At 45.4% G+C, this 21,912-nt stretch overlaps 1 non-coding gene across 1 annotated transcript; it reads right to left on the bottom strand.

Annotated features, from left to right (window-relative positions):
* Nucleotides 1-814: 814 nt before the first annotated feature.
* Nucleotides 815-886, bottom strand: TRNAY-GUA (transfer RNA tyrosine (anticodon GUA)). Its single transcript has one exon. It is a non-coding gene; the product is annotated as a tRNA-Tyr (tRNA).
* Nucleotides 887-21,912: the final 21,026 nt, after the last annotated feature.

Raw genomic sequence — 21,912 nt, 5'->3', positions numbered from 1 at the left:
GACTCATGAGGGATTAATTCAGGCGTGGAGACAGGCGAAGGATGGGAGGGGTTTGGGGACACTCCTGGACACTCCTACTCCTGAGTCTGGTCCCTGGATGTCATCAGGAGGCAACGGTGACTGGGTCATTCTGAGGATGTGAGAGGTGCCTCTCCTCTCTCTCCTGCTGTGGCTGTTTATCCCCTCCCCCCTTCTAGACTGTGCTCATCTACATCCGGGACTGCATTCTCTTTCCATTGCCGTCCAGCCCCTGACACAGGGCCTGCCATGGTGGGGGTTCTGTCAGGGTTTATAGAACAACTCAATCAGTGATTGAGAGGGTATATTTTCTGGTTTGGGACCAAGGTCCTTGTCTCTGTTCTGCACACTCACTCTCATTCTCACATTGCTTCTCTTTCTAAAATGTCCTTAAAGTAAGTCAAAGCTCTGGGGAGACTGGAACATGGGAATGCAAATTCCCAGGTTGAAAAACACAGGAAACCCTGAGAAAGAACAATAAGAATTACTTTCTTTTCTGAGCCATTTGTACCTTGAGGATCAACTCTGGGGAAGAATGGAGATTTGGGAATTGGTTGCTGGAGGTGAGTGGGGTGGGGCAGCAGGCGTTTTCTATGGAGTTTCTCTGTCTTGAGGCAGCAATACTATTCTGTGACTTTAAGGAGATGGGGATTCCCAAGTGAAGTGAATGTGAAGTTGCTCAGTTGTGTCCAACTCTTTGCTACCCCATGGACTGTAGCCCACCAGGCTCCTCTGTCCATGGGATTTTCCAGGCAAGAATATTGGAGTGGGTTGCCATTTCCTTCTCCAGGGGATCTTCCCAACCCAGGGATTGAACCCAGGTCTCCTGCATTACAGGCAGATGCTTTAACCTCTGAGCCACCAGGGAATTCTGTGACTTTAAGGAGATGGGGACTCCCAAGACTTCCCTGGAAATAAGTGCTTTTTCTAAAAGAACAGGGAGCTGACAAAATACATCTAGCAATGGCTCCCCTTGTTTTTAGGGTGGAAACAGGTGTCAGTGAGTTTCCTGGATGCTGCTATGATTCTAGGACTATCTTGATTTTATATTGGTTCCCATTGTTGCTCCCCAAACCTTTTAGGAATAGTGACAGCAGTGACATTGTTGAGGATGGTGCCTTTTCTCTAAGGATTTGCTTATACTATCCTGTTTCATTTCTCACAACAGCTCTATAAGATTAGTTATAATCTTGACTCCATTTTACAGATGAGGAAACTGAGGCTCGGAGAACTTAAGTGATTTCCCCAAGGTCACACAGCTGGTCAGCTTAATTTGAACCATGTCTGAATCTTGGCCTGAAAGCTATATCCATGCCCTCCTCCACCCCCCTGAAAGGCCTCCTTTGAAAAGTGTAAGGTTGAGTTTATGATGAAATTGTACAGACTTGCCTCTGTATATTCTAGGTAGTTCAAATAAAGCCCTTCAAAATACAGACTGGGTGTATTTCCTTGGCAAGAAATTCTCCGCCTCCTAATCCCTCCCTAATACCATGGAGAGCAGTCCCCTCCCCATCCAAGGTTTAGCCTGGAGCCTAGGGGAGAAAAGTGGGACAAGAAAACAATGAAATTAAACAAAAGACCCAGAGGCCTGTAACCAGTCATGAATGAAACACACTTCTCCAGCCTCACAAAGTGTCAGTCAGATTATCTTTGTTCTGAAAGCTCTGGTTTCACAGAGCATCAATTTCTCCTAATAATAAGCCTTTTTATTCCTCAAACTAATGATGCAGGCTGGTCTTGAGGATTCATATCATGTCTATTGCTCATCCAGGATGACAGACACACTGACAGTGTGTCACTTCCCTTCTTTTCTCTCCCTTTCCCGTTACACATGATTCCCGCCTCAGCACAAGCAGGGGCTCTGAGCAACATCTCCCCTTTCCTCCTCTGCTCCCTCGCAGCTGCACACAGCTTCTTGTTTCCATGAATAGGCTCATCTTTCTCCCCACCTCATCCACCCTTCCACGGTGACTCCCGTCAGCCGGGCGTGCTGGGGGTGCCTCCTAATGGGGGCTGGGCATTTCTAACAGGCTGTATGTTTGAGCTAACACTTACCAGGCATGAGCTCTGTTCCAAGCACATGCTGAGAGCTTTGAATGAATTATCTCATTTGCTACTTAAAACATCCGGATGAGTTGGATCCTGGTGATAAATCCACTGTATAGATGAGGAAACTGAGGCACAAGGTGTCCAAGGACACACAGTCCTCCAGAGTCTAGAGTCTAGAACCTATCTTCCTAACCAGCAGGGCTCATCAGCTTAGGTTTTGTTCTGGAAACTTCTTTGTGAAAATCAGAGAGTCTTGAGGGTTAATCTCTGGCTTTTGAAGTTTTCAGCCCAAAGGGCCCAAGAGGATCAAGGTGGACAGTAAACTCGGAACGGTCAAGTCAAGCGGTAACAAGAATTAGAGGGGGTTACAGAATATCGATAGACGGCTTAAGATAGCCGAAGCCTGACCACACTCTCCCCGGAAGGACAGCACGGGCGTGGTGGCAGGAATGCCCCTGCTGCTGCCTCCCTCTGTCCCCTCCCGCTAGACCTCCTCCCCGCCATCTGCATCTTCCCCACACTTCTGTCATCACCCCCATCTACAGACTGGTAGGTCGGGTGGCTTGAAGGACAGCAGTTTTTCCTATTTCAGGTGGGTCAGGATCACATGGGGAGCTCATCTAAAATGCAGATTCTGGAAATTCTGATTCAGGAGGCCTGGGAGAGGGACCTAGAATTTTCATTTTCCAAGCTCCTCTGGTGATCCTGAGGCAAGAAGTCTCCAAATCACTACTCACTTTTTTGAGTTTTTTTTTTTTTTTAATGTAGATCATTTTTAATGTCTTTGTTGAACTTGTTACAGAACTGCTTTTGGTTTTAATGATTTAATTTCATTAAAAATTATTTAATTTTTTAATGGTTTCTTTGGTTCGGGCGTATGTGAGGTCTTAACTCCCTGAGCAGGGACTGAACCCCCAGCCCCTGTGTTCGAAGATGAAATGTTCACCACAAACTGCTAGAGAAGTCCCCAAGCCGCTATTTAAAAGTAAATGCTGCTTCTCAGAATATAGCACTGGGACAAGGAAGCAAAAAGCACCAGTTTATCAGCGACCTGATTTTGTCTTCAGCCATCTCTCACAGATGCTGGAAAGCATGACTGTAATCCCTGGAGCCCAGCATCGCTGGGTTTCCCTCACTCTCTGCTCTTCATCCTTCACCTCTGTTACTGGGGAGGATGCAGCTGAGGAGCTGTTCATCTTTATCTGCTGTGCTTATTGTAGGGGATCAGTAATATGTGTTATTATTTTCTAACCTTCTTAACTTGGATGAAGATTTTTATCTGCTGGTCTAAGATCTCCTACCTAGGGATTCCCTAACCTTTGACTCCCCATTTAGACCAACTGGATTGATCAGGAGAGAATAGGGAAGATGCTGCACTAGAGACAGATTATAAAGACAGCTGCATGTAGGTGAGGGTTAGGTGTAGACACAGCTGAAGTTGCCCCCAACTTGCTCTCCTCTTTACCTTGTGCTGATGGCCTCCTCTCCCACAGGAGACCTTTTTCCCAAGAAGAGGAGTGGCCACCCTTCCCACCCCAGATATAATCTCCTTTGCAGCACTCCCATTGTTATGCTCAATTAACAACCAATCCATCAACGTCAAGTTGCCTGTAATCACTGATTCTATCAGGTTAGTAATAAACCTCTGAACAGGTCATTGTGCAATTAGTTATTTCTTTTTCTTTGGTCCATATTGTGCTTCTGAAACCAGAGCTTTTCTGATGGTAACATAGGCTGTAGGTAGTGCCTGAAACATAGAAGGTGCTCCATAAATGTTTGTTGATTAAGTACTATAATCCTGTAAATCCACAATTTTTTGAGGACCCTTTGTCCCCAGAGGAGATTCTGTAGGCTGGATCAGTATAAAGTCATATTTTAAGTTCTACTCTTCTTCTCAGACAAAATACAAAAATTCTGAGTCACGTATTAAATGTTGCATAAAGCAAATTTAAAAGCCTGTCTGTTCTGAGACCAGGTGAAGTGAAAGTGTTACTCAGTTGTGTCCAGCTCTTTGTGACCACATGGACTGTAGCTCTCCAGGCTCCTCTGTCCGTGGGATTCTCCAGGCAAGAACACTGGAATAGGTTGCCATGCCCTCCTTCAGGGGTTCTTCCTGACCCAAGGATTGAACCTGGGTCTCTTACTTTACAGGCGGATTCTTTACCTTCGGTTGTTGTTCAGTTGCTAAATTGTGTCTGACTTTGTGACCCCAGGGACTGCAGCATACCAGACTTCCCTGTCCTTCACTATCTCTTGGAGTTTGCTCAAATTCTATTGTATTGTATTGGTCTACTATGCAACCATCTCATCCTCTGTTGCCCCGTTCTCCTCCTGCCCTCAATCTTTCCCAGAATCAGGGTCTTTTCCAATGAGTTGGCGCTTCACATCAGGTGTCCAAAGTATTGGAGCTTCAGCTTCAGCATGGAGCTAAATTTAGAAGACTGTCTATTCTGAGACTATGTTCTTCTTAATTTGGGGGTGTTAAAATTACCTTTATTCCATGAAGCGATAGCAAGAGATGTGACTGCATTGACTCAACTGACTCCCCATCCCCTTTTTTAGGGTAGGCACCAACATCTCTTGACTAGAGGACTGAAGTTGCCTCCAGAGGTTACCTGCCTGAGTCTATTTCACCTCTCTTATCTGTCCAGACTTTCAGTTAAAGTCCAGAGAAGCGGATTCTAGCTGACTCGAGTATTTCCTCAAAGACAGACTGTTTAAAAGAGGGTAGGCCTAAAGGCATGGCACTATCCTGAGTTGGATCCTGGAAGAGAAAAAGGATATTAGTGAAAAGACTGGTGAAATCCAGATGAAGTTTGTAGTTTAGTTAATGCTCTGGTGATCTATCATCTGTTAGTGTTTTCCTTTTGCTGAGTACACCATGGTTATGTAAGATGTGAGCAATAGGAGAAACTGGGTGAAGGGTATATATAGGAAGTCTGTGTACCATTACCACTTTTGTAGCTTTTCCAAGTACCTAAAATTATTCCAAAATAAAAGTTCATTTAAAAAATGCTCACAGTCCATGTGAGGCTTCCCCTGGGGCTCAGCAGTAAAGAATCTGCCTGCAATTCGGGGGTCCCGGGCTCAATTCCTGGGTTGGGAAGATCCCTTGGAGAAGGGCATGGCAACCTACTCCACTGCGCTTGCCTGGAAAATCCCAGGGACAGAGGAGCCTGGTGGGCTACAGTCCATAGAGTTGCAAAGGGTTGGACGCCACGGAGGTGACTGAGTACACACCCACGGCTCCTTCTGTTTAAAAACCATTTGACTAGAGTTACCTTTTAATGTAAACCAGAGCATATCAGTATCTTTCTTAGTCTCTCAATGACTTCCCACTGCCCTGGAAGTAAAACCCCACAGCCACACCAGGGTCCTGGAATCAGTACTGCCTCTATCTCCCATCTCATCTCTGGTCCCTCCTCTCTGCCTTTGATGACTTTGGTCACAGTGGCTGTCCTGCATTTTCTTGACTAGGGCACACTTATCCCCACTCTAGGCCTTTCTTTCTTTTTAAACTGATTTTTTGGCTGTGCTGGTTTTCGTTGCTGTGTGCAGGCTTTCTCTAGCTGCAGTGAGCGGGGGCTACTCTGTAGCGGTGTCTGGGCTTCTCACTGCAGCGGCTGCTCTCCTGTTTCAGATCAGGGGCTCTAGGGCACGTGGGCCCAGTCGATGTGGAGCATGGGCTTAGCTGCTCCATGGCACGTGGGATCTTCTCAGACCAGGGACTGAACCATGTCCCCTGCAATGGCAGGTGAATTCTTAACCACTCAGCCACCAGGGAAGTCTGCCCTCCTTAGGCCTTTCCACTGCCTCCACCTAGAACCCTCTTCCTCCAGATGTCCTCACGCTGGCTCCTCCGGACACTTAGGACTCTTCTCCAGCGCTCTTCCTGTCCACCCCGTCCAGCGTAGCTTCCCCGCCGACCTGTCACTGTCCTTCACTCCATTGCTTTGTGTTCTTCAAAACACCTAACACCATCTACTAAGTTATTTAAATGATGTGTCTGCTGGTTATTGTTTCTTGTCTCCTACTGCCTTTGGGTATTAGCTCCATGACTGCTAAGTCTCTTCAGTCGTGTCTGACTGTGCGACACTGTTGACTGTAGCCCGCCAGGCTCCTCTGTCCAAGGGATTCTCCAGGCAGGAATACTAGAGTGGGTGGCAATGCTCTCCTCCAGGGGATCTTCCCAAGTCAAAGATTGAACCCTCATCTCTTACATCTCCTACCTTGGCAGGTGAATTCCTTACCATTGGCGCCACCTGGACCTACTCCAGTGTTCTTGCCTGGAGAATCCCAGGAACAGGGGAGCCTGATGGGCTGCTGTCTATGGGGTCACACGGAGTCAGACATGACTGAAGTGACTTAGCAGCAGCAGCAGCAGCAGCAGCAGCACCACCTGGGAATCCCAGCTCCATAAGGACAGGAATTTATGTTCATCACTGGATTCCTATCACTTAGAGCAGTGTCTGGCACATACCAGAGGCTCTCTAATTATTTGTTGAAGGAAGGAAAGAGGGGACATTTCACACAGGAAGCCTTCCTGACTGCTGCTCAGGGATAAGACTCCCCGATTCTGGTCCTGTGGACTCCTGCAATTCTCTCTCCCACAGCTCTTGCCCGACTGGGTTGTAACCGTGTCCCTCACTAGGCCCTGAGAGCAGGTGGGTAAAACGATGTGATCCACCTGCATACTATCAGAGGTGGCACCTAACTGGGACAGAGGGTCATTCATGGGTGGAACTCACAGGGCCTCTGGCTTGAATGCTTGCTGGTTGTCTTGAGGAGTCTAAGATGAACCCTGTTTTAGACAAGACCCGTCACTGACCACTTCATTGATCTTTGGATCATCACTGTCTAATATTAGAGTGTACTCAGCACGGACTTCCCTGGCAGTTTAGTGGTTAAGATTCCATGCTTCCACTGCAGGGGGTGTGGGTGGGATCCCAAATGCCCCGTTGCACACCACCCGCGGCCCCCAAAATAGAATACAGTGCATAGGGAATTCCCCAGTGGTCCAGCAATGGTTAGGACTCTTTGCTTCCACTGCCAGGCACCGGGGTTCAGTTTCTAGTTGGGAAACTAAGATTGTGCAAACCGCTCAGTGCAGCCAAAAATAAAATAAAATTAAAAAGAAGAACACACTCAATAAATATACACTTTTTGATGAATAAGAAAGAGCATGGGAAAAAGTCATTTAGCTGTGGGACCTTAGGGGGAATCAGAAATGGACTTGAAAATTCAGCCAGTGTCTAAGCACTGTCCACCGAGGCTTCCCAGATGACTCAGTGGTAGAGTCCGCCTGCCAATGCAAGAGACGTAAGAGATACAGGTTCAATCCCTGGGTCGGGAAGATCCCCTGGAGGAGGGCATGGCAACCCCCTCCAGTATTGTTGCCTGGAGAATCCCATGGAGAGGAAAGCCTGGTGGGCTACAGTCCATGGGGTCACAAACATGGCTGAAGTGAGTAAGCACACCCACACAGAGGAGGAGTGAACTGGGGGCTTTGCTCCATTCTCTCTTGGTCTCAATTCAGTTCCTCCTGTGTTTTATCTTCTGTGTACTTCCTTGGGCCCTTGGCAGCCACTATTCCTCCAGCTTCAATTTTATTGGCCATCTCGCCTTCCTTTCATTTTAGCCTCTCTTACCTCCCCTCTGTGGTTGAGATAAAATCTTCCCCAAACAGCTGCCCCAGCAGACTTGCTCAGTCTTGCTCAGCCATCACCAATGTGCAGGGGAAGGAATTTAACCTCTTCCCCCAATTAAATATAGGTCCTTCATCTTCTCTGGTTTATGCAAGAAAAGGGCAGAACTGTGGAAAGAGTGTGTTACTTGGGGTTAGGCTAGATGGGTTTCCAAACCTTGTCTTGTAATGAGTGAGTAAACTTGGGCAGGAAACGTAACCTCCCAGAGCCTCGATCTCCTCATCCACAGAGCAGCGATGTGACTGTTGATGGACATGTGTGTGCCCATGTGTACACACTCACGTACCCACACTTCACGTAGCTGACCTTCTTATCCTTTCAATCTTACCTTAAATCTTATCTGCTTTATCTAAAGCAGGTCCCTCAGCCTCAGCCATAGCACGTATCACAATTATAATGAGGTGATTTACATGTTTGGTGTTATCTCCACCTTCAGAGTGCAGGTTGGCACTGCAGTTAATTGGCGACACGGTATCCTAGACATTACAACAGCAGATACTATAGAGTCACTATAGTATTATGTCGTTATTTATACTTACATTATTTTTATGGGCAGTGGGGAATTCTTGAAAAGAAGGAAGAAAATCTCTGAGCAACAAGATTCTCTTTGCATGGTTAGTGGAGAGAGTAATTTAGATTCACAAAGGTCAAGCTGTGGTCTGGGGGTGCCAGTCAAAAGAACTTATTTCCCAAGGAGAGGTGGCATGTGTTTTACTGATTGTCGATTTATGACCAGCTCCTGAGCTTGAGAAGATAAAGTTTCTTGGATGCCTCTTCCCCTCCAGCCTGCTTATGTAGTTTCAATTTATTTTAGTAATGAATTCAGTTGGCATTTTCCCTCTGGAACCCTGTTATTAAAACAAACTTGACAGAATCTCTGCTTGCAGGGACAGCAGCATAGAAACAAAATGAGCTCGATGTACTATACGAGTCCCAGTATTGGTTCAGCCTCAGCGTGACACTCAGAATGAGTGAGAGCGATGGGAATCTCGTTAATCCTCACAATTTAGTGCCAGCCTCAGGGAGAGGAGAAAATCACGTCTGATCATCCTGACCTGTTAGTCTTGTAAATGTGTGAGAGAGAGGAATTAATGGGGGGCAGTACAGGGAGCAGGGCCATTCATTTCAACTTCGTGGTTATTTGTTGGCAGATCTAAGAAAAAAGACTAATTGAGAAGAATTTACAGGAGAAGTGAAATGAGGCTGAGTCTGAAGGCTCAGACAAAGAGGGACTGTCCCTCACTCATCGTTCATTTATTGAACATCTGCTATGTGCTGGGTGCTATTCAAGGCCATGGGGATTGAGGGTAAAGAAGTCAGTCGAAGTCCTTGCCCTCAAGGAGCTGAAATTCTGTCGGGAAGAGATAGACAACAACCAAATGAGCAAAATAATGAGTAAGGTCAGTAAAGAAAATAAGATAGGGTCGAGTTATTGGCAGGCACTGGGATGGAGGTGGTAGGGACTGCTTTAGGTTGAAGGTCAGGAAAGGCTTGTCTAAATATGTGATGTGGGGGAGAAAAATGGATGTTCGGTGGGAGCAGCTGCCTGGGGAATGAAAGTTCACTGCAGCTCAGCTGAGGAGCAGAACAAGGTGGTGGGGGAGCTGTGAAGTGAGCTCAACATCAGCGAGAAACCAAAAGGTCTCTCCAACGTTAAATATGTAAATAATGAACATGTCCACATTCTTTACTACTTACTAGTGGTACTTATTATTTAACCATCAGGGTGATCTTAGATGGGGCTTCCCTGATGGCTCAGACGGTAAAGAATCCGCCTACAATACTGGAGACTTGAGTTCGATCCCTGGGCAGGGAACCTTCCATGGAGAGGGAAATGGCTACCCACTCCAGTATTCTTGCCTGGAGAATCCCTGGACAGATGAGCCTGGCGGGCTACAGTCCACGGGGTTGCAAAGAGACGGACATGACTAAAGTGACTACACACATATTCACGTGTGATCTGAGATAAGTTACCCATCACTCTCATTTGACAGCCATAACATGGCAGTAATAATGAGTACACACTTTCTGGCTGTGTTATGAGAGTTACACATGTTGATAATAAGTAACATTTCATGCAAAGATGGGCTCAATAAAGGACAGAAATGGTATGGACCTAACAGAAGCAGAAGATACTAACAGGTGGCAAGAATACACAGAAGAACTGTACAAAACAGAGCTTCACGACCAAGATAATCACAATAGTGTGATCACTCACCTAGAGCCAGACATCTTGGAATGTGAAGTCAAGTGGGCCTTAGAAAGCATCACTACGAACAAAACTAGTGGAGGTGATGGAATTCCAGTTGAGCTATTTCAAATCCTGGAAGATGATGCTGTGAAAGTGCTGCACTCAATATGCCAGCAAATTTGGAAAACTCAGCAGTGGCCACAGGACTGGAAAAGGCCAGTTTTCATTCCAATCTCAAAGAAAGGCAATGCCAAAGAATGCTCAAACTACTGCACAATTGCACTCATCTCACATGCTAGTAAAGTAATGTTCAAAATTCTCCAAGCCAGGCTTCAACAGTACATAAACCGTGAACTTCCTGATGTTCAAGCTGGTTTTAGAAAAGGCAGAGGAACCAGAGATCAAATTGCCAACATCCGCTGATTCACTGGAAAATCAAGAGAGTTCCAGAAAAACATCTATTTCTGCTTTATTGACTATGCCACAGCCTTTGACTGTGTGGATCACAATAAACTGTGGAAAATTCTGAAAGAGACGGGAATACCAGACCACCTGACCCGCCTCTTGAGAAACCTCTATGCAGGTCAGGAAACAACAGTTAGAACTGGACATGGAATAACAGACTGGTTCCAAATAGGAAAAGGAGTACATCAAGGCTGTATATTGTCACCCTGCTTATTTAACTTATATGCAGGGTACATCATGAGAAACGCTGGGCTGGAAGAAGCACAAGCTGGAATTGAGATTTCTGGGAGATATATCAATCACCTCAGACATGCAGATGACACCACCCTTATGGCAGAAAGTGAAGAGGAACTAAAGAGCCTCTTGATGAAAGTGAAAGAGGAGAGTGAAAAGTTGGCTTAAAGCTCAACATTCAGAAAACGAAGATCATGGCATCTGGTCCCATCACTTCATGGGAAATAGATGGGGAAACAGTGGAAACAGTGTCAGACTTTATTTTTTTGGGCTCCAAAATCACTGCAGATGGTGATTGCAGCCATGAAATTAAAAGACACTTACTCCTTGGAAGAAAAGTTATGAGCAACCTAGATAGCATTATCAAAAGCAGAGACATTACTTTGCTGACTAAGGTCCGTCTAGTCAAGGCTATGGTTTTTCCAGTGGTCATGTACGGATATGAGTGTTGGACTGTGAAGACAGCTGAGCGCCAAAGAATTGATGCTTTTGAACTGTGGTGGTGGAGAAGACTCTTGAGAGTCCCTTGGACTGCAAGGAGATCCAACCAGTCCATTCTAAAGGAGATCAGTCCTGGGTGTTCTTTGGAAGGACTGATGCTGTAGCTGAAACTCCAATACTTTGGCCACCTCATGTGAAGAGTTGACTCACTGGAAGAGACTTTGATGCTGGGAGGGATTGGGGGCAGGAGGAGAAGGTGACGACTGAGGATGAGATGGCTGGATGGCATGACCGACTCGATGGACATGAGTTTGGGTGAACTCTGGAAGTTGGTGATGGACAGGGAGGCCTGGCATACTGTGATTCATGGGGTCGCAAAGAGTCGGACACGACTGAGCGACTGGACTGAACTGAATTGAATTATTAAGTGCTTATTGTGTGCTAAGCGTTTCATGTATCAAAGACTACTTAATCTTCTTGCTCACCCTCTTGATAAGCTTAGATACTAACATCATAATCCTCATTTTGCCAGTGAGGAAACTGAGCACAGAGAGGGTGAGTAATTTGTTTCAAGTCACCCAGCCGGTGAATGACAAGCAGGGATCTGAATCACAGAGCACGGAGCTGAGCTCCCCATGCTGTATAGCAGTTAGAATCTGCATTTTAGAAAATGCCATTCAGAAGTCAGTGATTTGCCATTGAGGTGGGAGCCAGATCTTCTGATTCCCAGTCCCAGTCTTTTCCCCAGGGTGTGCCTCCCTGGAGTTTTTGCTTATTATAATTAAGGATATTTTGAAAGGAACCCTCAGAAATACACACTGAATTTGCTTCCACAGAGCCAGCTGTTTGCAAAACAATAGGTTCAATTTTCTTCCTTAATACCGCTTCTATTAACATTTAAAAGATTCTCTCCATATTCATTGTTCCTATTTTAAGCTTAAAAAAAAAATACCGGAGTGTTTCAGTCTTCATCAGCTAATGAAAGCCCGAGTGTTTCAGTCTTCATCAGCTAATGAAAGCCCCGGGATGTAAGCGGGCACCGCCTCTGCCCCCACCATCACCCTGGCACTGCTCTTGGTGTCTGTCTTGCTCCTCCTTGTGTGCAGCTCGGGAATTCCAGGTCTCCTGAGACTTCTCAGGTAGGAAACGTGGTTCCCGATGGGAACCTGAGTGAATGTGTTTTTGTTTTTTGCACATGGTCATTCCTAAGTTCTTGGATCCCTACCTAGAGTTGAACTTTTCACTTGAACAAGTTAAGAAGAAAAGTCTCCTTGAATAGGATTGTTAGAATATACAATATCCTCTGAGACTGGAGGAAAGCACATTTGAGCTCACTGCCTTGTCAGGCAACTACAGTTACAAGCAGGAGGAGGAACGACAGAGGATAAATAAGGCAGTCGGAGCATCTTTCCCTTGATCTTTCTCTGAGGTCAGTGCAGGTGTGTAATCCAGTCCAGACATTTCCTCTGGAGTTGAGACCCAAATATTTGTCCACCTAGAAGTCTAACAGGCAACTCAAGTTTAACTCGATGACAACAAATGCTTGAACTTCACCCCCATTCTTGCTCCTCTCTCGGCCTTCCCCAACATCTGTTAATAGAGTCTGTCCTTTGAGGCGAGTGAAAACGCTGGAGCCGCCCTGACACTGGTTCTGATGCTGATCACGCCTTACTGCCTTCCTGGCTGTCACCGTGGACCTAGCCACCGGCCTCTCTCTCTTGATTCCACATACTTTCGCTTGTGACCTTCTTCTTCAAACTCAGTGTGTAGCCAGAGTGGGCCTTTGAAATCAGCACGAGTGTGCGCCTCTCCTCCACTCAAAACTCTCCAGTGGCTTCCTGTCCTTAGAACAAAGGTTTAATCCTCAAAAAGGCCTGTTAAACTCTCAGCTTCCTTGGTGGTGGTCCAGTGGGTAAGAGTCTTGCAATGCAGGGGACACTGGTTCAGTCCCTGGTTTGGGAAGATCCCACATGCTGGAGCAACTAAGCTTGAGAGCCGCAACTGCTGGGCCCACAAGCTCTAGAGCCTGTGTTCCTCAACAAGAGGAGCCACTTCAATGAGAAACTCGTGCACTGCAGCTAGAGAGTAGCCCCCGCTCATCACAACTAGAGAAAGCTCACATGCAGCAGCGAAGACCCAGCACAACCAAAAGTAACTAGATAAAATTGCATTAAGCCCTCTGGGTAGAGAAGGAAATGGCAACCCACTCCAGTGTTCTTGCCTGGAGAATCTCAGGGATGGCGGAGCCTGGTGGGCTGCTGTCTGTGGGGTCACACAGAGTCGGACATGACTGAAGTGACTTAGCAGCAGCAGCAGCAAGCCGTCTGGGATCCTGCCCCTCCCCAGTTATTGTTCTAATCCCATTTGACCTACCATCCTTGTTCACCTTAGAATATACATTCCACAAGGACAGGAATATTTGGCTGTTTTTTCCCCCACTCTTTTTCCACTGCCTAGAATAGTGTCTGGAGAAGGCAATGGCACCCCACTCTAGTACTCTTGCCTGGAAAATCCCATGGATGGAGGAGTCTAGTAGGCTGCAGTCCATGAGGTCGCTAAGAGTCAGACACGACTCAGCGACTTCACTTTCACTTTTCACTTTCACGCATTGGAGAAGGTGATGGCAACCCACTCCAGGGTTCTCGCCTGGAGAATCCCAGGGACGGGGAGCCTGTTGGTCTGCTGTCTATGGGGTCGCACAGAGTCAGACACGACTGAAGCGACTCAGCAGCAGCAGAATAGTGTCTAACACACAGTAGGTATTTAAACATATTTCTTAAGTGAATGAATGACTGTTAAGGGATTCACATAGTGCCTGACTGTATGAAGTCTGGAATCACTTCATTACAACAGAAAACCAGTTCAAATGGAATGTGATTGGGTCACTTCCAATGTGATGGAAATTCCGAGGTACATTACTTTCAGACAGCTTTGTCCAGGAGCTCAAATGAAACCATTCATCACTCATTTCCTGTGTCTGTTGTCTTTTTTCTTCCCTGTTAGTTTTATTCTTGGTGACCATAAACTTTAGCTGACCTAGCTCTAATCAGAAACCTCTTCCTGAACCGGCTACTGGGATGAAATGGTCTCATTGGTCAAGCTGATTCATTTGCCCACGTTGGAGCAGAATGAGAGAGTAGGCGTATCAGGCCCCCCAATACTCCATAGACCAAGACAGGTGGAGGACTGCTTCTATAAAGGGAAGTATAGGTTCATCTCTCTTTATCACCAGATTGATCTTTGCAAAACATGGTTTTGATCTTGCTATTCTCATTCTCTAGGATCCTCACTGACTCCCTATAGAAATAAATGCTGAAATCCTAGGGCTGGCATTCAAGGCTCTTCATAACATGGTCCCTGTATATTCCTCCAGTTTTATATCTCACTGTTCCCACCCATCTTCCCTTTATGGCAGAAACACTGGATTCTGTGCGATCCTTGGAACACCATTTATTCATTTGTCTATCTTTTTCTTACTAAGCACCTACTTTTTCTTACCAAGTGCCTTTGTTCTTTTGCTGCCCACTCTCCTGAATGCCTTTTGCCTCTTCTATATGTATAAAAGCCAACACATCATTCATAGCCCAGATTGAGTACCGTATATTCTGAGATGTCCTCATTCTTCCCCTCTCATCCCCCACCATTCAACTTACAATGATTTATTCCGTAGAAAGATTTATTCCTCTTGTGAGGCAGCACTTTTTTAGCTTTAGGTTAATGAATATATATGTATGTACAGTCAGTTGCTCAGTCATGTCTGACTCTTTGTGATCCCATAGACTGTAGACCTACATAGACTGTAGGCTCAGCTATCCATGGGATTTTCCAGGCAAGAATACTGGAGTGGGTTGCCATTTCCTCTTCCAGAGGATCTTCCTGTGTCTCCTGCATTGGCAGGCAGATTCTTTACCACTGAGTTATACCTGAGAAGCATATATATATATATATATAAAAGCATATATACTATATCTATTATATTCATGTATATATACATACATATAGTCATTAATAGGTATATATATTCACTTTTCTTCTATTGGACTCTAAATTCTTTGGGGGCTTGGACATCTCCTCCCATTGTAAAGCTAGCCAGTTATAATAGTGTTGTACACATAGTAGATATCTAGGAACTGTTTGTAAAATGAATGAATTGCAAACTAAAATGATTTAAATTTAGTTTCCCTTTCTGTATCATAACCTTTATCATCATCATGTATGAAATGTCCTATTTGTATTGGACATCTACATGTATAGCATGTTAGGATTTTTCAAAGGTCTGGGGGATTTTCATCTTATTTACTTTTTATAATGGTATTCTGAACTGGATATTATCTCTATTTTAAGGATGAAAAACTGAATCTCAGGTCAGTTAACTTTTTGGCTACATGTAGTAAGGATAAGACTTGGATTCAAATCTTTTGACTCTCTATCAGTCATGAATATTTTGGCAATAAGTGAGAGCAACTCAAGTCAGCATCAGTACAATAAGAAATTTATTGGTAAATCAGTGACCCCTAAAGAACCAGGTTTTCTGGTACTCACTCTGCCGTGTGGGGCCACCCCTCGGTGACTCTGAGCTTGGACATGTGACATGTTTTGACTGATGGGATTTTTGCAAGTGTGAGGTTGATAAATTGCTGTTAATTGAGACTTGCCTACTTGGAATGTTTTCTTGGAACCCCACTGACATGCCCTAAAAAGTTCATGCCACATGGAGACACCAGATGTTCCCTCCAGTCCACAGACCTAGCAGAGTCTTCAGCAGCCACACAGCACCGATAGCCAGCATGAGGGAGCCTGCTGGGTGCAGTGAGGGTCCCAGGTGGTTCGGCCCATGCCAGCCCCCAGATGATTGCAGTTCCAGCCACAGAGTCTTCAGGGAGAATAAAGTGGCTGTCACTTAAAGCCATTATGCTTCTGGGCAGCGTGGCCTTGAGCAATAGGTAACAGAAGCATCAGGCAAGCATCTGATTTACTCCAAGTTCACCTGCCTGGTCCTGAACCAATCACTGCGGCTAGGGTGGTTGGGTCTTTTGGCTCCTTGAGGACTGCATGGAGCAGGGGAAGAGAGACTCTCAAAAGTGGGTCTGGGAAATTGTGCAGGACAGACAAATAGTGTAGGTCCCCGAGCCTGGTAGAGACTGCAGCAGGCAGCATAGCTCCTTGGGAGACAGATGGAGCTTCTTCACACCAGGGAGCTGTAGACTGTCAGAGGGAACAAGTGCAAATCCAGATACTGGCAATGGGCAAGTAACTGGGCAATTAAGGCCCGGAAAAGGACATTTCTAGAGTCAAGATTCACCCGTCTTTGGGACAGGAGCCCAGGGTCCCAGCCCCTCCTCTGGGTCTTTTTCTGTCGCCCCAGGTGACAACCATCCTCCGTGGTGATGGTTGGCTGCCGGGGTACAGGTAGGGCAAGGGTGTGTGTTTCTGGGAGTGGAGTCTGATCTGGGGTGGGCTGGAGGGGCCCTGGGCTGAGGGTTTCAGTCCGGTGATGTAACTCTCAGAGCTCTGTGTTAAGCACTCAGTGCGCCTCTGGCCAGAGACCTGTGTTCACGTAGAATCAGCTGCCTGCATTTGGAGGTAGTCAGAGCTACCTCACCTTCAGTCACCCCTGCTCCTCAGCCTTTCCCACACAGGTGATGGTTAAACCAGGCAGCCTAGGACACGTCTCCAAAGTGCTGTAAAATGTTTACGGCGGGCGGGGGGTGGGGTGGGGAGGAAGTACTTACAGTCAACATTTGGGACCTCGGGCTTCATGGAATGCCCTGCTTGATGTGAATTTGTGGCTCTTTAGACAATTTAAGATCAATTTTTGTGAAATTTCCCAGAACATTTTGTTTCCTCAGGCAAAAAATGGCTTTTGCTCTGTGAATAGCACTTGAGCATCTGCTCCAGAGGAAGACAATCAATTGTGGCCTCTGACAAATCAATAAATATAGGTAGGAGGCAAGATTCTTTGTGTTCACCGTATCCATCACTCTCTTCCTTCCCATCACCACTGGAGATAGAGCTGTGGGATGTTCATTCTGAGAGAGAATTTAGAGTTTATTTGGGCTACTGATGATTTCAGAGATAGGAAAACAGGCTCAGAGAGGGGTAAAGGCTTGTTTGAGTCCCACAGCAGTCCTTTGCATTGAGTTGGGATTTGACTTAGTAGATGAGTTTTTTTTTTTTTTTTTTTTTTTTTTGGGACAGATCTGGGTGTTTGTTGCTGCGTGGGCTTTCTCTAGTTGCTGCCAGCAGGGGCCACTTACTCATCGTTGCGGTGGCTTCTCTTGTGGCGCACGAGCTCTGGGCTCTCGGGCCTCAGTAGTGGCGCACAGGATTAGTTGCTCTGCAGCCTGTGGGATCTTCTTGAACTAGGAATCAAAGTCGTGTTGCCTACATTGGCAGGCTGATTCTTAACCACTTGTCCACCAGCCCTGAAATCTTTTTATGACTTTGGAGGCAGCTTTAACATAGGATAGAGAGTAGGTCTTGAAGAGAGGAGATAGGAAGGATGCTGTGTTTCCAAGGAAACTTAGCTGTAGCAGGGGGACCATAGGAAGTGGAGAGAATGATCTATATTTCTCCAGTAGAGACCCTGGACTTCACTGTTTTTAGCCACAAGCAGAACACCTGGATCTAAAAAAAATTTTTTTTTTGGGATCTAAAATCTTCAAGAGGTTTTTCTACTCACAAGTCCCCATAGGAAATTAGCCATGCTTTGTTTTGTTTTCTCAGAGTCCTGACCTACTTCTCTGAGGTTTAGTGGGGTAGGGGTGGGGTTAAATCATTCACCCAAGGTCACACAGTCAGAAGGAGCTGATTCCAGAGCCTGTGCCCTTTGCATCACCCTGCACTGCCTTTTAGGGGGCCAGACATAATCCTTACTGTAAATGGAATCCAAGGTATTTTGTCCCAGGGAAAAAGAATCACAGGGAAAAGGGGAAGTTTATTTATACTACATGCTGCCCAATGCAGTTGCTGAGGATGTGAGCTCCATGGCCAGGTTCAAATGCAAGTTCCAGCAGCTATGTATGTGTGCGTTAGTCCCCTACAAGGTCTTATTTTACTTATCTATATAATGGACATAAACGCTTATTTCATAGTGTGGTCATCAGTGTGAAGTGAAGTGAAAGTTGCTCTGCTGCTGCTGCTAAGTTGCTTCAGTCGTGTCCAACTCTGTGCGACCCCATAGATGGCAGCCCACCAGGCTCCGCCATCCCTGGGATTCTCCAGGCAAGAACACTGGAGTAGGTTGCCATTTCCTTCTCCAATGCATGAAAGTAAAAAGTGAAAGTGAGTTCACTCAGTCGTGTCCGACTCTTAGCGACCCCATGGACTGCAGCCCACCAGACTCCTCCATCCATGGGATTTTCCAGGCAAGAGTACTGGAGTAGGGTGCCATCGGAAAGTTGCTCAGTTGTGTCCAATTCTTTGCGACCCCGTGGACTGTATAGTCCATGGAATTCTCCAGGCCAGAATACTGGAGTGGGTGGCCTTTCCCTTCTCCAGGGGATCTTCCCAACCTAGGGATCAAACCCAGGTCTCCTGCACTGCAGGCGGATTCTTTACCAGCTAAGCCACAAGGGAAGCCCAAGAATACTGTAGTGGGTAACCTATCCCTTCTCTAGCAGATCTTCCTGACTCAGGAATCGAACTGGGGTCTCCTGCATTGCAGGCAGATTCTTTACCAACTGAGCTATGAGGGAAGCCCCATAGTGTAATTAGTATAAAAAGGAAATAATGCTAGTCAACTGTGCCTGGCACTCAAGTGCTCAAAAAAATGAGCTGTTATGTGGTTTTTATCATGCACAGTACTAATTGGGGGATGGAATGATGTAAGAAAGGAAAGTATAAAAGAGAAGGGAAACCTTTTCTTCGCGTTTAATTTGACTTCACGCACTGATTCCTTTGCATGTCCCGAACACACTATTATCCTCCCTGGTGGATCAGGTTAGATCAGTTCATTTCAAAGGTGAGAGAAGAGTGAAACTGTTCACTGGGAAGCCCAATTGGATGTGCATAAAGGTACATGTAAGACAATAATCTTTGAAAGATTATTTATAAAAGAGAAAGCTCAGAAATAACCTAAATGTTAGTTTATAAGGAGCAGTTGACATTATCTATGGTACAACACAGTTAGTGCAGCAGAGTACCTCCACATGCTTAGGATAAATCATCTCCAATTCCTTTTTTCTCCCTCTCACTCCCCACGTGAATACCTTCAGTAAATTCTGTTGACTCTACCTTCAAAATATATGCAGAATGTAGCAAGTTCTCATTACCTGCTACCACCCTGATCTTAAACAATTATCATCTTTCATAGATATTTCCAGTCACCATCAACCTGGCCTTCCTGCTTCCACTTTTGCCCTACCCAAATGCAGTAGCATCCTTGCAGTTTCTTGAGCCTATTAATCACATTCCTACCTCAGGACCTTTGCACAGGCTGTTCCTGCTGCCTGGAAAACTTTCCCACAATGTTCTCATAGCTCCCTTTCTCATCTACTCAAGCCTACTTCCCACTGAGACCTGCCATGTCCACCCTGTTTCTAATTGCAATTCTCCCCACTCTCAGTTTAGGATTCCCAATCTTCTTTATCTTGTTCTATTTTTTCCATAGCAATAACTGCTTTTTCATATGTAATATATTATTAACTCATTTATTAAGTATATTGTTTCTTTCTCTCCACTGGAATGTAAGCTCCATGAAAACAAGGATTTTTGCCTTTCTTTTTGCTTTTGTTGTTTCTTCTTACATACTTAGCACCTAGAATAATTTCAAACAAATAGTAGGTGGTTAGTAAATATTTGTTGAAGAATGAATTAATTTTTTACAGTGAGTTAGTATGGAGTCACAAAATCAATGCAGGGGAAATCTATCTGTATTGATATGGAAGGATCTCCATGTTATCTTTTTAAATTCAGAAAAAATAATATATTTAAACATAAATGAAATTATATCTGTATACATATGCATATCTGTATGTATAACTTCACTTGTGCTTAAAAAACAAAACCATCTGTTTGTATCTGCATATACATGTATGCGCATGCTTGCATGCTCAGTTGTGACTGCCTCTTTGCGACCTCATGACTGTAGCCTGCCAGGCTCCTCTGTCCATGGAGTTTTCCAGTTGAGAACCTTGGAGTGGGTTGCCATTTCCTCCTCCAGGGGGTCTTCTCGACCCCGGGATTGAACCCACGTCTCCTGTGTCTCCTGCATTGGCAGGAGGATTGTTTACCACTATGCCACCTGGGTGGCATGCATGTGTATATAAATGCATAAACTATTGGGAAGGTCATATTCCAGGTATATTAGTAACAGTTACTTTTCAGGTAACTTTTTGGGTAGAGAGAAGGAAACCATTAATTTTCTTCTTTATTCCTTTCAAATTTAAAATATTTATCCTCTAAAAGGCTGTAATCATGTGTCACTTGTGTATGTTTTTCTAAGTTGACATAAATTTGGAAAAAACATGAAATATATGTGCAGAAAACTTAACACTCTTTCTTATATTTTCCCACATCAACTAACCTGGACAAGTTGTTAATAGAAAGGTTTGAAGTGGATGTGGGGTGGGAGGGGCGGTGGGGAGTGTCTCTGACCAGCTGATTATCTGTGCCCACATGAACTGATCCCCCTTCCCCAGACCCACGTGCACCCCAGACTGTGAGCTCCTTGGGAGCAGAGCCGTGGTTGTTCACGTCACTGATGTAGCAGTGTGAGTGTCTTCCAGCACAAGGCTTTGGACTTGGGAGGTGCGAAGAACGCAGTTGTTTAATTGAGGCAACTCTGGGAGCTCAACTGGTAAAGAATCCTCTGTGCAATGAGGGAGACCTGGGTTGGATCCCTGGGTTGGGAAGATCCCCTGAAGGAGGGCATGGCAACCCACTCCGGTATTCTTACCTGGAGAATCGCCATGAACAGAGGAGTCTGGCGAGCTACAGTCCATGGGGTGGCAAAGAGTTGGACACGACTTCACTTTCACTTTCTTTCAAGCGACTAAGCACAGCACAGCACGGAAGTTTGCAAGTGCGCTCTGGGATGCAGCTTCAGTTCCCCCTCCTTCCTGCAGGTGGCAGTCTTCATCGACTTGAGCCAGCCACGCTCTTTCCCTGAGCAATGATTCTCAATCCGTCAGGCACAATGCCGTGTACTTCCCGTAACCCTTACTTCATAACATCCCTTTACTATCCTGGAATAAAGTTACTAGATTAAATAATCCTCCAACAAATACATTAATAACTTCGAAAACCCATACAACACCTTTGCTCTCATATAAAGAGAAATAAAAGGAAAGTAATTGATAATAAAATACTGTGTGTTTTAATGGCAAATGCTTGGCTATGATTTCCCTAGAAGAAATCACGAAGTCATCAGATGCTTTACCCATGTCTGGGACCCCTGTGAAAAGCTACAGCTGCAGATGCTGTCTGATGTAGGAGCAACATCTCAATCTGTGAAGCAGTTTTTCAAAACGGTAGGCAGTTTTCGATAGAGCTCTGAATAAAACAAAGTACAAACTTCTCTTAATCCATGTTCATTTCAGTCCCCCAAAATGTATAGTAAAACCAAGCTTACCAATCTCACTAAAACAAACCAACAAACAGGTTCTAGGCTCAGATAATTATAAACAGGTGTTTTACCTCGGTGATAGTCTGAGGTGTGAGACAGTGTTGTGCAGAACTGCCCTTAACGTTGCAGGATGTCCACATCCCTGTCCTCTCACCCACTGACCTTGGTATTCCTTTCTTGGGAGTACAGTGCTAAGAAAGCAAATGTTCCCACATGTTTCCATAATGCCCGTTAGGGGGCAC

This window comes from Budorcas taxicolor, chromosome 7 (genome assembly GCF_023091745.1).
Source record: "Budorcas taxicolor isolate Tak-1 chromosome 7, Takin1.1, whole genome shotgun sequence".
Lineage (NCBI taxonomy): Eukaryota > Metazoa > Chordata > Mammalia > Artiodactyla > Bovidae > Budorcas > Budorcas taxicolor.
This window is presented reverse-complemented; position numbering and strand designations above follow the sequence as displayed.